Genomic DNA, 13332 nt, shown 5'->3' with positions numbered 1-13332 from the left:
GGCTCTCACAGACACGGTGCAGCGCACCGTCTTGTGATGCTGCTTGTGCCCTCCTGTGCAGTGCCTTCTGGTGAGCGAGGGGAGGCGACATCTGTACTCCCAGCGCGGCTCTTCAGGCCGGACGCAGCCAAGGCTGGGGGTGTTTGGGGCCTCGACCTTTCAGGAAAGGCGCTGCCCACTGCCCCGTCCTGCGCTTGGGCCTAGCCCAGCGCTCTCCCGAGAGGTGCCCCCGTTGCCAATGGCAACAGAGCCGTTTCCGCTCCTGGCCAAGATGGCGGCGCTCGGGTGCCTTGGCCGGCGCGACGCTCTCTCCCCGTCCCTCTCTATGGTTGCCGTGGAGGTCTGTGGGCGGGGAGTCCCGTGACGGCTCTCTCAGTGCGCGGTGACGGCGGCCGGCCCGAGAGCGGCGGAGGAAGAAGAGAGGGCGGGGGACGGCGAGAGCGGCTGCGAGGGATGGCGGAGCTGCACGGTGAGCGGGGGAGGCCTGGGCACGGGGCGCGCGTCGAGGGGCTGGGGCGCAGCTGGAATGCGGAGGGAGGGAGGCGGCTGCGGGGAGGAGGCAGGAGGGCTGGGGGCTCTGGGGCGGGGGCTGGAGGCGCGGACGCCGGGAGAGAGGCTTGCGTGGAAGGCGAGCAGTGGAGGAATGTGGGAGGCAGAGGCGGCTGCAGCCAAGGGGGTCCCGGCAGCGGCGCTCTGGGGGAGCCCGGGCTGGGTGGCGGTGGGTCTGCCAAGGGGGCTGGCTGTGGGTGGGAGAGGGGAGCGGGCCCTGCAGGAGGAGGGGCCGCGGGGGAGCTGTGGCGAGGGAAGGGCCCTCGGGGCTGCGGCGCGGGGCTGCACCTGTGCAGGAGGACCCGGAGGCGGGGGGAGGGTGCCGGCTGCGGGGGAAGCCCCGTCTGCGACTCTCCTCGGCAGTGGGTGGCGCGTGCAGCGAGAAGGGCTGGGAGGCGGCGGTGTGTGTCTGCGGGGCTGTTTTGCTTTGCTGGCTGCCGGGAGCCTCGGAGCCAGGCGGGTCTCGGGCTGCTGCTGACAGGCGGGGGCCGGGCCTCCGGGGCCGAAGGAGAAGCTGAAGCCGGAAGCCCCAGGCGCGTCGGAAGCCCTGCCGCCCGCTTTACGAGCAGGTATCGCCCGCGTCTCTCTCCGGCGGGTGGGCTGGAAGAAGCGCCTGGTGCCAGTGAGAGCGGAGCGGAGGGGAGGGCAGCTCCCTCGCTGGCGATGAAAGGTCAAGGCGCGCCTCCGCCCGCTTCTCGGTTCCTGCGAGGAGGCGGCGGCGGCAGGAGCAACGCCTTGGAGCAGCGTTCCCCCTTGCCTGCGCCCAGTCGTGCTGTGCGGGCTCCTGCCTTCTCCGGCAGCCCAGGCTAGTTCTCAGCCACCCTGGCAGGGAGGTGGATGGAAGTGAGTGGCTGCAGATTGCCACTGACGCTCTGCAGCCTGTGCCGAGGTGGAGTTATAATCCGCTGCAGCTTGGTGCTCCCATGCGTAGTATGGCCCTGTTTGTACATATTGTGGCAAGGTGATGACATTAACAGCTCAATCCTATGCATGTCTACTCAGAAGTAAGCCCCATTAGAGTCAATGGGGCTTACTCCCAGGAAAGCACAGATAGGATTGGGCTGTAAAGCAGTTAAGGAAGCCAAGAAGGAGAACGGCAGCCTTTCTCTCATGTCCTTCCTGATGTGAGCATCAAGCAATATTACAAGTCCTTCCTGATGTGAGCATCAAGCAATATTACAAGTCAAGGGCCTTTGAGCGCTTGCAGGAATCACTGTTGTTTGGGGTGATAATTCCATTTTTAGCACTGGATGTTGAGTGTCTGCGCAGCCCTTTTCTCCTCTCAAAAGGATTTGTAATCCTTTTCCTATTTCATTGTCTTTGCTGGGTTAATTCTGTCGGAGCCTTATAAGGTGTTACTGTTTTAAATTGGCTTGTTATCCCATTTAAAAGATGCAGTCTTTAAACAGGTATGCAGTGCCCGTATTAAGCCCTTCATAGTAATGTTTTCAGTGATTATTATCAATTGAACAAACATAATTATGCTTGGATTGCTGACCTGTATAAATACTCTCAAATAAAACAGATGCATGTCAGGTCTGGATATTTCAAGAGATGAATGTCATTTATTAAAAAAAAGCTGTTTGCATGCTAAAATATAGAGCTAATTTCAAAATGTGGCTTGAGATTGGCTGTGAAATCCTTTTTTTACTGCATATGTGCATGAACCAAGATGCTTCCACAGACAAATAGTAATTATTATGGAGTTTTAATTGCATACTGTGGTTGCTTTGGGAGCCATGAAATTGCTGAAACAGAACTTCAGGGTTTTAGTAATTCAGTCGGAAAACAAATACAATATCTTAAAAGATTCTGCTTGTGTTTTATCTCCATCAAATGTTTCACTTTGAAGTTAAGAAGTTGAAACCCTTGTTAGTCATATTAGAAGTTGCACAATATGTGCTGCCATACTTTAGGCACAAATATTTTAGTGATTTCTACTACCCAGTACCGTCCAGTTCTTATCAATGGTTTTATGTGAAATTTATTATGTATTAAACTTATATTTTAGATAAGCTGCATTTTAAAACTTCATCACTGTTGACAAAGTTTAAATATTTAGATTTTGTAATAGTTTATCTTGAGCAGCCAAGTTCTTAGCAAGTAATAGCATAGATTACCTAATAGATGGCAGCTGGATTAATTTTGCTTTACGATAGTCATCACATGTAAATTGGTTTTGTTGAACTATTGAGCCTCTCAAGATGTAACAAGTAACAGGCTGTGACAGCTTACATATGATTTAGGAAAGTAGTGGCATTTCAAAAAATTGGAGTTCTGTTATCTGTTATAACCATACTTCTGTATTTGTAAGAATAGAGATAAGATTACATAGACATGGGAAGTGATTTCTTTATATCAGTGCCAGGGATAGTAGTAGAGGTAAGATTTGTAAACAGTGCTGTGTGTGGGATGGCTGCTAGTTACATTTTTTCCTCAGTATGCAGATCTCATAGGGTGGGAGAAGGCAGGGGGAGGAGTATTCATGTATAATATCTCCACAGTTACATCATACTAACATGCAGGTTCTTAATTAAATATACAGTACTGTACTAAATGGTCAAATCTTCCATTACGCAAACATAATTTTTGCAACAGTTTCGTAGTGTATTAGTTTTTCTTTATTTCTTGAGTACTTTTTGCTGCTTCACTCAGGATCTTTTAGTGAGCCCATCTGTGGAAATGGTTTAAATAATTGACTGGCTTTTTTAATTTGTAAAGGGGATTATTCTAATGTGTTTCGGACTGTACATTATACCTTAGTGTAGTATACAAAATATGTTCATGGGTTATGATTAGTAAGTGCTGTGGGAAAGGAATGGCTTAGAAGCAGATGCAAGATTATCGTGAAATATATTGTGGACGTGGTTGTAATATTCTGTTTAAATGCGGAACATAGGTTCAGTTAGCTCATTTATTGGCTCTTCAGTTTGTAGTAATGGCAGGCCAATACTTACTTACATGTAGGACAGGGGTGTCCAAAGTTTTTGGCAGGAGGTCCACATCGACTCTTTGACACTGTCGGGGATCGGGGGGAAAAAGAATTAATTTACATTTAAAATTTGAATAAATTTACATAAGTTTCCATAAATGAATATATTAAAGATGAACATATGAATGACTGAAGGTCTTGCAATAGCTCAAGGCCTATAAAAGGCCTTGCACAAAGCAAAGCCAGCCTTTCCTTTGCTGCTGCTACTGCATCACAGACGTGAAACAACAAACAGTGGAGGCAGCCCTCATCCCACAGCTCATGCGATAGGTCAAACAGTCGCCCACATGCTGCGTCAGGCCAGTGTGGGCTCCAACAAATCTCCGGAGGACCAGAGGCTCATTGGAGACTGGGGGCACCCTGAGGGCCGCATTGAGAGACCTCGAGGGCCGCAAGTGGCCCCAGGGCCGGGGTTGGGGCATCCCTGATATAGGATGAAATGGGGAGGGTTCTGTTTACCCCCAGCTATGGTGCTGATGGTTTGCTCCACTGTTCATTTGTTTCCCTTCCCCCAGCAGTATATGCTGCCTGCTACTTTCCTTTCCTCCTCTGTTAATAGGGCGGGAGCAGGAGAGCTTGCTCAAGGACTGTCTCATGCATGCTCAGTTCTCCTCCTCTGTGTCTGCTGCTATAGAATGCTTTAGTGCTGTATGAATTTTTGCAGTAGTTGTAGTTCTAAAACCAACATACTGATTTCTTCCAGTCTTAGTGCTTGGACAGCATCCATACTGCCAACGGGATACATTACAGATAGTTACTGTACTGTATTAGCTGCAGACAGGGAGAGGGAGAGTGCAGATAGGTTGCTTCCTTTGTATTAACTGTATTTTCTCTTGTTTGTATTTTGTAAAATAAAGCAGGTGAAGGTGTTGCTTTTCATAGTATTACCTTCTGTTGCTGAAAGGTCTTTCAGGATAAGCACATGTAGACACAATCATGTTTCTCTTTTCTATAGGACTGCTCTGATTCACATTGCTTAACAGCACTTGTGTACTGTATCTCCTGTGGTAGCACATCCCATGATTTCATTTCAGCTTGATTTGATATTATAATTTTTGTAGCTGACCTTTCCTAAACGTTTAGAGTAGTATAATATATGAAACGGGATAGTTCCTTATTTATGCCATTCCTTGCCTTGTACATTGAATGGATTTGTTGTTTAATGTTCTGTATGTTTTTTCTTTTTATTCTTGGGTTTTTTCCCCTTTGTAGTTCTTTTTTCAAAACTGAAAAGAATATGTGGAACATTAAATGCCATTCAGTGTGTGTGAACTCAACCAATTGTCTTTGTGTTAGAACTGCTTTGACTGGCATAGTTATTAGATTTTCTGTTTAACCCATTTTGCCTGGCCTGCACGTGTACACATTTGGTCCCTGTTGTGTATAAGCAACATTGGGAAGAAATGGTTTAAATTGCTATTCTTAAGGTATTTCAAGTAAATAAACAGCTTTCAGTATTTGCTTGAAATTCTAAGGTAATGTCTGAAGTTCCAGCATTCCTGAGACACACCTTAAAACCTAATTTTGGCTTGAAACAGAGGTGTGTTTCAGCATAATATCATTCATTTTGGCTTTCCAGTCATGAAAGCACTTCTGTTGGCTATTACTATCTTTAACTTAAGTTATTATCTTTAACTCCAAAGTTTTCTTAAAATACAATAGATTTTTTTTTTCATGAAAAGCACTTCAGTGTAGGAAATGGTATGTCACTACCTGTAGTGTGGTAACTTGTTTGTTCTGCTGTTTGTGAAAGTAGACAGTTGCAATGTCCCAGCATGTGTGTGCACAGAGAAGCATTTAAGCCTAATTTCAACATGGTGCTTTCTGTACAGAAAGTTTGCACAATTGAAGATACCAGAAGTGAAGTTTATAAGACAGCTTACCAGAAAAAAACATTAATAATTTCCTTACTTTGTGCCAGGGTCAGCCTGCCTCCTGGGTTATCCTAATAGCTAGGGCAGTGTTTCTCAAACTGTGGATTGGGACCCACTAGGTGGGTCGTAAGCCAGTTTCAGGTAGGTTCCCATTCATTTCAATATTTTATTTTTATTATATTAGACTTGATTCTACTATGGTCTGTGACTACCTTTGAGGAAATGTTACAGTTCTGTACTTTTAACAGGCTACTACGTATATGCTTTTAACGATGATAGTCAATGAGACTCCTGGGTAAGTATGGGTAGGATTCCAGCCTAGGATTGTTAAAACTTTTCCTGCTTGATGATATCACTTCTGGTCATGACATCACTTCCTGTGGGTCCTGACAGATTTTCATTCTTAAAAAGTGGGTCCTGGTGCTAAATGTGTGAGAACCACTGTGCTAGAGCAGAGGTGTTCAGCAGTTGGGTTGGGGCTTAGAAGTAGGTCTGACCTGTCTTGAGGCAGGCTGTGGAAGTGCTGCTGCTATTTTGTTCTGAGACGACAGGCCTATACAGTTTGAGCAGTAGACAAGACTAGGGGTTCTGGTTTAGGTAAATCCTGCCAAAGGCTTTGATTTTGGTGAGGTTGTTTTGGTGTTTCCTACTCTTAGCAGGTTCACTTGGTCTCCCATCCACCTGCTCCCTCTGCTGCATCACTCCCACTGCTCTGTGCGTTGCCTGTGCCTCCTCTCCCGTCACCTTTCAGCACTGAGTGCATGCTTTGTCATGTCACTCTTTGCTCCTGTTCCAGATGGCATGGAAGAAAACAAGTAGTAGTAGTACACCATAGCAAGACAGTCTGATTGGTTGCTACCAGGCAGGAAAAGTAGAGGAACCATGACCTCTTACTCAGTCTTGAAGGTGCTATCCTGTGTTGCTCAGTGTCTGAGGTGGGTCCCAGCTATTAGCAAATTGAAGACCGCAGTACTGGAGGAGAATTTGAAAGGTGCTTCAAAAAACAGGCCTGGTTTTGTCCATCTGCACAGTAGTAGTATTACTATATAGTGCCCATGTTTTATATTCTGCTCCTGTTCTGAGAAGTTTAAAGTAGTGTACATAGGTTACCCCATCTTATCCTTGCAAACAACTCTGTGAGGTATGTTAGGCCTGGAGACGGAGTCTGGCCCAAATAAGTTTTAACACTGAATGGGGGTGAGAATCTAGGTCTTCCTGGGCCTAGTCAAATATCTACACATTGTCTCTCTACAATAGACATTCTGGGTTGTATCCTAAGTGCTTGTAGCATAAGGGAAAGAAGTTCTCACACAAGGGGGAGGGGAGACCCTTTTTGCTCCAACCCTTTGTGCCATATGTCATCCTACTCCAGAGGGTCTCCATTGCTTAAGAGCAGATTTTGGTTGATTTAGAGCTGTAGAGAAGTGCAAGCAGAACTTCTTCTGTTCATGTCTGGAGTACTTAGAATATAACACATTATAGGCCTGCTGCTTTTCAAATAACATTTTGGATTGCCATTTATCTTGTTCTGTGTTTTTCGAAATTACCCTTGGGTTCAACAGACATTTGTCACTTGTTACAAGTCATGGTAGGTATGTGCAGGCTGCTGGTTTAAGAGGTAGGCTACCTCTGATTGCCAGATGCAAGGGAGGCACCAGGATGTAAGTTGTGTCTTGTCTTGAAGTATGTGGTGGGTCACTGTGAGATACAGGAAACTGAACTCAGTGGGCCTTTGGCCTGATCCAGCAGGGCTCTTATGAGTTTGTTTGAATCTGACACTGTATAGTGTTCCATGGAAATGCTGATTATGTGAAAACTCAGATGCATTTTCTTTTTTCATAGCTTCAGATTAATATTACAGAAGACATTTTGAAACTCTGTAGGAAGGTATTCATGCAGAACAAGCATAACTTAGAGCACTGGAAGAAACATATGCTTTTACATATGGATAATTTGTCGTTGATCTTGCATGTCATGAAGTTCCATCTTATGTTTACATGACTGTTTAAACTTGGATTGGTCATTATACTAATGTTGCTGAAGAATTCAAGATTTTGTTGGACTTGCACCAGTCTACTGTTTTAGAAATCCATATTTGGGATTGAGTACTTACATTGATTATTTGCTGGACACTTTGCTGGATACCCCTTTACATTGATTATTTGCTGGACTATTAAGAGTTGCATTTGAGAGAGTGAAGGTACTTGAAATGCATTAACTTGATTTTAAGGCTGCGTTCTTTTTTTAAGATAGGCAAAAGTGATGTTTCTAGCATACTTCCAGCATGGCTCTTTAAAAAAAAAATGACAAAATGGCATCCCATTATTGAAATAAATTGTATAGATGTTGCCATATTTGTGACATAGAAATCTATGGCAGTGTTCTTTTTAATATAGAAAATAGGAGGAAGTGATGTGTCCATGGTGGCAGCCATCTTTTCTAGCTCTGAGCTCACTTTTCAAAATTCTAGCATGCTAGAATCTGAAAAACGAACGTGACCTGAGCATGCTAGAACCTGAAAAAAGAACACTGTTTAAGTATCGGTAATCTGAATGTAATAAAACATAACTTCCTTTGCCTCCCCCCCCCCATTAGCTTCAACTTCTTTCCTCAACACTTCCTTTTTGCATTTCTTGGATTTAGGAATGTGGGATCTAACAGTGAGAAGAGACTCCTGGGCAGTACTGGAAGAATTGTTTATAAACTTTAAAAAAGCTGCAATTCTTAGAACAGGGGCTAAACTTTCAATTCACTGTCTTGCTCCTATAATGAGACAGAATGGGTCAATTATAGAAAATATGCACATTTTATATAGAACTCTAAGAATGTTCATAGTAGGAGAACAAAATTACAATTTTTGCAGCTGTAAGACTGCTTGTTATTGTTGCGTCCAGTCAGAGAAAGTAATGGTGAATGGGGTGGGAGAAGAAGAGAAGGGGGGATACACATTAATTATAATACTGCTGGGTTCAGGGGCTGGTCATAGTGTGTTGGTGGACCAGATGTGAGCCAGCTCTGGTCCACACTACTGGTCCAAACTATGTACTGTAGTTTGGTGATCCCGGTTCTCAAAGTTGCGTATTATGTTAGTATGGAGGGGAAACTAAAAATTTCTGTTCATAAAGTGTCTGCTGTTTGAGGCATGTGATATTAAGTGGTCTCCTACAGCAGTGGTGTGTGACCCAGCATAGGGAACCAAAACTGGGTCATTTCCCTTTAAGAATTGAGGTTATTGTATGAATATAATAGGAATTGTTTTGTACCCAAACAGTAGAGCTACCCATGATACAAAAAGCAGGTGACATATCTATGTTGCTCCATCATATTTACCAATTTAATAACATATGGCACATTCTGGTGTGCGAAAAGCTACACATGTGTTGTCTTGGTGTTAATACGTACAGGACTGTTGCAAGTTTATCATCCCTCATATTGCAGCTGAGGGAGTAAGGACAGCTGGTGAACTCATGGCAGAGCTGACATTCAAACTGGGAAGATCGTGATTTGCAACTCAGGGCACAATCCTAACCAACTTTCCAGCACTGACATAGCTGTGTCAGTGTGGCGAGCACTGCATCCTGCAGTGGGGAGGCTGTGAAGGAGGCCTCCTCAAGGTAAGGGCATGTTTGTTACCTTAGCTTATGGCTGCATTGAGGCTAGGTCAGTACTGGAAAGTTGGTTAGGATTGCATCCTCAGTCTCTTGGTCACAGTGCCTGAAAAGTTTCGTGTTTTAGGCCACACTCATTAGAAAAATATAATCTTTCATTAACTCCCTCCTCCTTTAGAATTGTTGTTGAATTATCAAAATAAGAGGAGATTCCTTTTATGCTTCCATAAATGTGGAAGAACTTGTTTTTCTGGTGGTTAGTGGCTAATATTGTAATGGAACTAAAACTTCTTATATAAAATAAGTTCCCATAAAAGCTAACCAGGTGGCTTAATCTAAACATATACCCACAGTTTAAAACAGGTTTTTGTAAATATAAACATTGCCAGAACATAAGTTTCCAAACAAGGAAGTGTAACATTACCAGTAAAGTACTACAGTAAATAAAATACGAGGTCTGTAATTCTGAAAGTACTGTAGAATGCTAAGAACTTGCCTTCCAAGTCCACACAGTCTTTGATAAAAAGGATTTTTTTCAACCCACGTTAACAATGTTGATGGCTGGCTATCAGTTTCTCATTTCTCTTAGCAGTATCTAAACAAACATAGTTGCCAGTTTTATTGTCTACATTTGCGTTGGCCTGCGTTGGCTCGGTCATGTTGTGAGAATGGATGATGGCCAGATCCCAAAGGATCTCCTCTATGGAGAACTCGTGCAAGGAAAGCGCCCTACAGGTAGACCACAGCTGTGATACAAGGACATCTGCAAGAGGGATCTGAAGGCCTTAGGAGTGGACCTCAACAAGTGGGAAACCCTGGCCTCTGAATGGCCCGCTTGGAGGCAGGCTGTGCAGCATGGCCTTTCCCAGTTTGAAGAGACACTTGGCCAACAGTCTGAGACAAAGAGGCAAAGAAGGAAGGCCCATAGCCAGGGAGACAGACCAGGGACAGACTGCACTTGCTCCCAGTGTGGAAGGGATTGTCACTCCCGAATTGGCCTTTTCAGCCACACTAGATGCTGTTCCAGAACCACCATTCAGAGCGCGATACCATAGTCTTTCGAGACTGAAGGTTGCCAACACATGATGTCTACATTTGCTTCAACACGACCTTATTAATATACTTTAAAGGAAAACAAAATTTTACTTCAAGTTTTCTTAATCACAACCAGTCAGGACATGGTTGAGGGTGAGAATTAAGTTTACTTCTAAAGAATTGAAAGTCTGCTGATTCAAGTAGAAGAAAATCTAAGCTTTGTATGTTGTACCAAAACATAGCTGTACAGGCATACCTCATTATCTGCGGGGGTTCTATTGCTGGAACCCTTGCAGATGCTGTAACCTGTGGATAATCAAATCTGTAGGATAGGTACTCTGAATGCAACCGGAGGAGCCTTCTGAGGGCCAGGAAGGCCATACGAAGCTTCTCCAATCCTCAGAAGGCCTTCTAAGGCCTTTGGAGGGCTGAAAACCATCATTTCTAGTTTACAAATCCCTGGGTTCCAAATCTACAGGTAATGAGGCCTGCCTGTACAAATGTATTTGTAGCTTTTTGAAGATCACTTTTGATAAATCTGTTTGACTTCTAGCTCAAGCCATGATTTCAAACTTTACTAAGCAAGGTAAAACTGCATTTTCCAGGTGTTTTTGTGATGGTCTCATGAGCTACCTGAAAATGTTCCGTGGACCATAGTTGAAGAATTTCTGATCTAATCCACTGTTCCTTGGGTTTCTGTGAAACTAAGTTTTAAATTTTAGCCATCTATTCTCTCCACAGCCTAGAAACTACCTTGCCTTTCTGCCACACTAGCTTCTGCTCTGATAGGTCTTACCTTATGCTACTTTTGTCTGCATTTTCAGATCACTGGGCTTGTAGCAATCAGGTGATGTGCAGTGAGGTCCAAGTCTGGGAAGGCACAGTGGATGGAGCTTGGTGACTTGGAAGTGATGACATCACCGCCAAACCTCTGGGTCATGAACTTCCCCATTTTTGTTGAACAAACCAGAGAAGATTGTGATTTTTAAACTCACCCCCTCTTTCTGAAAGAGAAAAAAATATATACAGATACAAGTCTGCCCCCAGAACTGTGAAAGAGACTGAGCCCAAACATCCCTCCCTCTGGTCTAAAATAAACCAACTAAGAAACAAGCAACCCAGGTGTCCCCAGCGCACTCTTTCCAATCCAGAGTCTAGACCAAGAAGTTTTATGCACAAGGCAAATGTTACTAAATTGCCAAATCTCATAAAACCAATAAACTTTGCTCAAATAAGGGGAGTTCTAACGGAAAAATTTTGCCTATTATTTAAAACGTTTAATCCTGACCTGACTTACTCTAGACCTGACTCATTTCTAACGGACAGATAGTTAACCTTGGTGATCAGGGAAGGAGACCCAACTGACTCACAGAATCCATTCTTAGAGCAAACTTAAGCTAAAGGAATGTATCCCAGTTGCCCCTTATCCCCCTAACAAACCAATTTCTTTTTAAGGGAAAAGGGCTGTTCTTTCTTCCTAACCGTCAGATGATCACTTTTCGTGACAGGTATCCATGCAGATGCCGAAATCAGCAGATACTGGAACCTAAATTTAAATGCTTTAAAAAAAAAAAGTACACCCAAATAATGGTTCTGTCATTGGCCACAAGACTTCGGATTCTTGGGAGGTTGCACCCCCTGTTTCCCAACATGGGCACCATAGTGAGGGGAAATCAAGCTGGCCCCCACTGTTGGCCAGGGAATGCAGCAGTTGCAAGATGCTTGCCTTCTTCCTCCCTGCCTGAAAAAGAATTGTATTTCAAGTGCTCATTGTCCAGAGCAGCGGGTTTTCAACCACTGAGGCAACCCAGGTGTGCCGTGGGGCCAGAGGAGGCAGGCAGCAGCCGCGCGTGGGAGAAGCGGCTGCTTTGACCCTCACACCACAGTGGCGAAAAATGAGCGGCCACTGCTTTGCATCTCCTGCTGTGAGCAAGAGGAAGGCTACAACCCAATCCTCATTAACCTGGAAGTAAGTCCCGTTGACTATTATGGGGCTTACTTCTGAGTAGACACACCTAGGATTGGGTATGAAGGATTGTTGCCTGCTCTGCCTGCTGATTGGGCAGAGTGAGTGAGAAGGAGGGAGCCAGAGGCAGGCAAGCAGGTAGGAAGCCAGCGAGTCTGCTGAGGCCACCAGCCTAAGAATTGGCTGGCTGAGAGTCCCCGAAAGTCCCTTCTCCTTGCCACAGTTGCCTGCAGCTCCCCAAAGTGACCCTCCCTGCCTTGCCCTTCAGAGGAAGGGTGCTGGGCCACAATCCTATCCACACATTCCTGGGAGTAAGCCCCATTGACTGTAATGGGACTTACTTGTGAGTAGACACGCCTGGGAGTGGGCTTTTGGAAACACTTTTTTCTGAAATACAGGAGCAGGCACTTGGCAGTGAGGGGGAGAGAATGTGAGGCAAGTGATTATGGACCTTGGGACGGTGGGGATGAGTGAGGGGAGGGACAGTAGGAGAGGTGTTAACTGCAATTATGAGAGTAGGGGGTGGGTGGGGGACAGAAGGAGAGAGAAGTGTCAATTGCCTGCTCCTGTATTTGAGAAAAAAGAGTGCAACGAAAAGCTCAATCCTAGGCATGTCTACTCAGAAGCAAGACCCACAGGCACATTCCCCTTCAATGTTCCCCCTAGTCTTTGGCTGCAATCCTAACCACACTTTCCTGAGGTTAAGCCCCATTGAACAAAATAGGACTTGCTTCTGAGTAAACCTGGTTAGGATTGTGCCCTTTGTCATGTAATGATTTAATTGTATTAATTATATTAATTGAAAATTAATTGTAATGTAGTAATTTAATGTAAGTAAAAAACTGGGAGTGTACCTTGACAATTTTAGTGCCTTGACAGTGTGCCGTAAGCTGAAAAAGGTTGAAAATGGCTGGTCCAAAGACTGGTGGGCACCAGTAAGCCTGTAATCTCTGGGTTTCCAGACACCACGGGGCTCCTGGTTTGCTTTCTGTTGTATTCTTGTAAGCTGCCTTGGGGATAATTTTAATTGAAAGACAGGGTACTGGAACAGCACTGGAACAGTCTGCCTCGTGTAGTAGTGGAGGTTTTCAAGCAGAGGCTAGATGACCATCTTTCAAGGATGTTGTACCAGTTGCCTGCACTGAGCTGGGTGTGAGTGAATTGGATGATATTTGTCCTTTCCTAACATTTCCTTTCCTCGTGTAGTAGTGGAGGTTTTCAAGCAGAGGCTAGATGACCATCTTTCAAGGATGTTGTACCAGTTGCCTGCACTGAGCTGGGTGTGAGTGAATTGGATGATATTTGTCC

At 44.8% G+C, this 13332-nt stretch overlaps 1 protein-coding gene across 1 annotated transcript in view; it reads left to right on the top strand.

Moving 5' to 3' along the window:
• Positions 1–411: 411 nt before the first annotated feature.
• Positions 412–13332, top strand: part of SHOC2 (SHOC2 leucine rich repeat scaffold protein) — a 65688-nt gene continuing 52767 nt past the window's right edge. Inside the window, exon 1 of the mRNA XM_066620982.1 lies at positions 412–469. The gene's annotated coding sequence lies outside the window, so the exon portion shown is untranslated. The remainder of the gene's footprint in view (positions 470–13332) is intronic.

Source organism: Tiliqua scincoides, chromosome 3, assembly GCF_035046505.1.
Source record: "Tiliqua scincoides isolate rTilSci1 chromosome 3, rTilSci1.hap2, whole genome shotgun sequence".
NCBI lineage: Eukaryota > Metazoa > Chordata > Lepidosauria > Squamata > Scincidae > Tiliqua > Tiliqua scincoides.
This window is presented reverse-complemented; position numbering and strand designations above follow the sequence as displayed.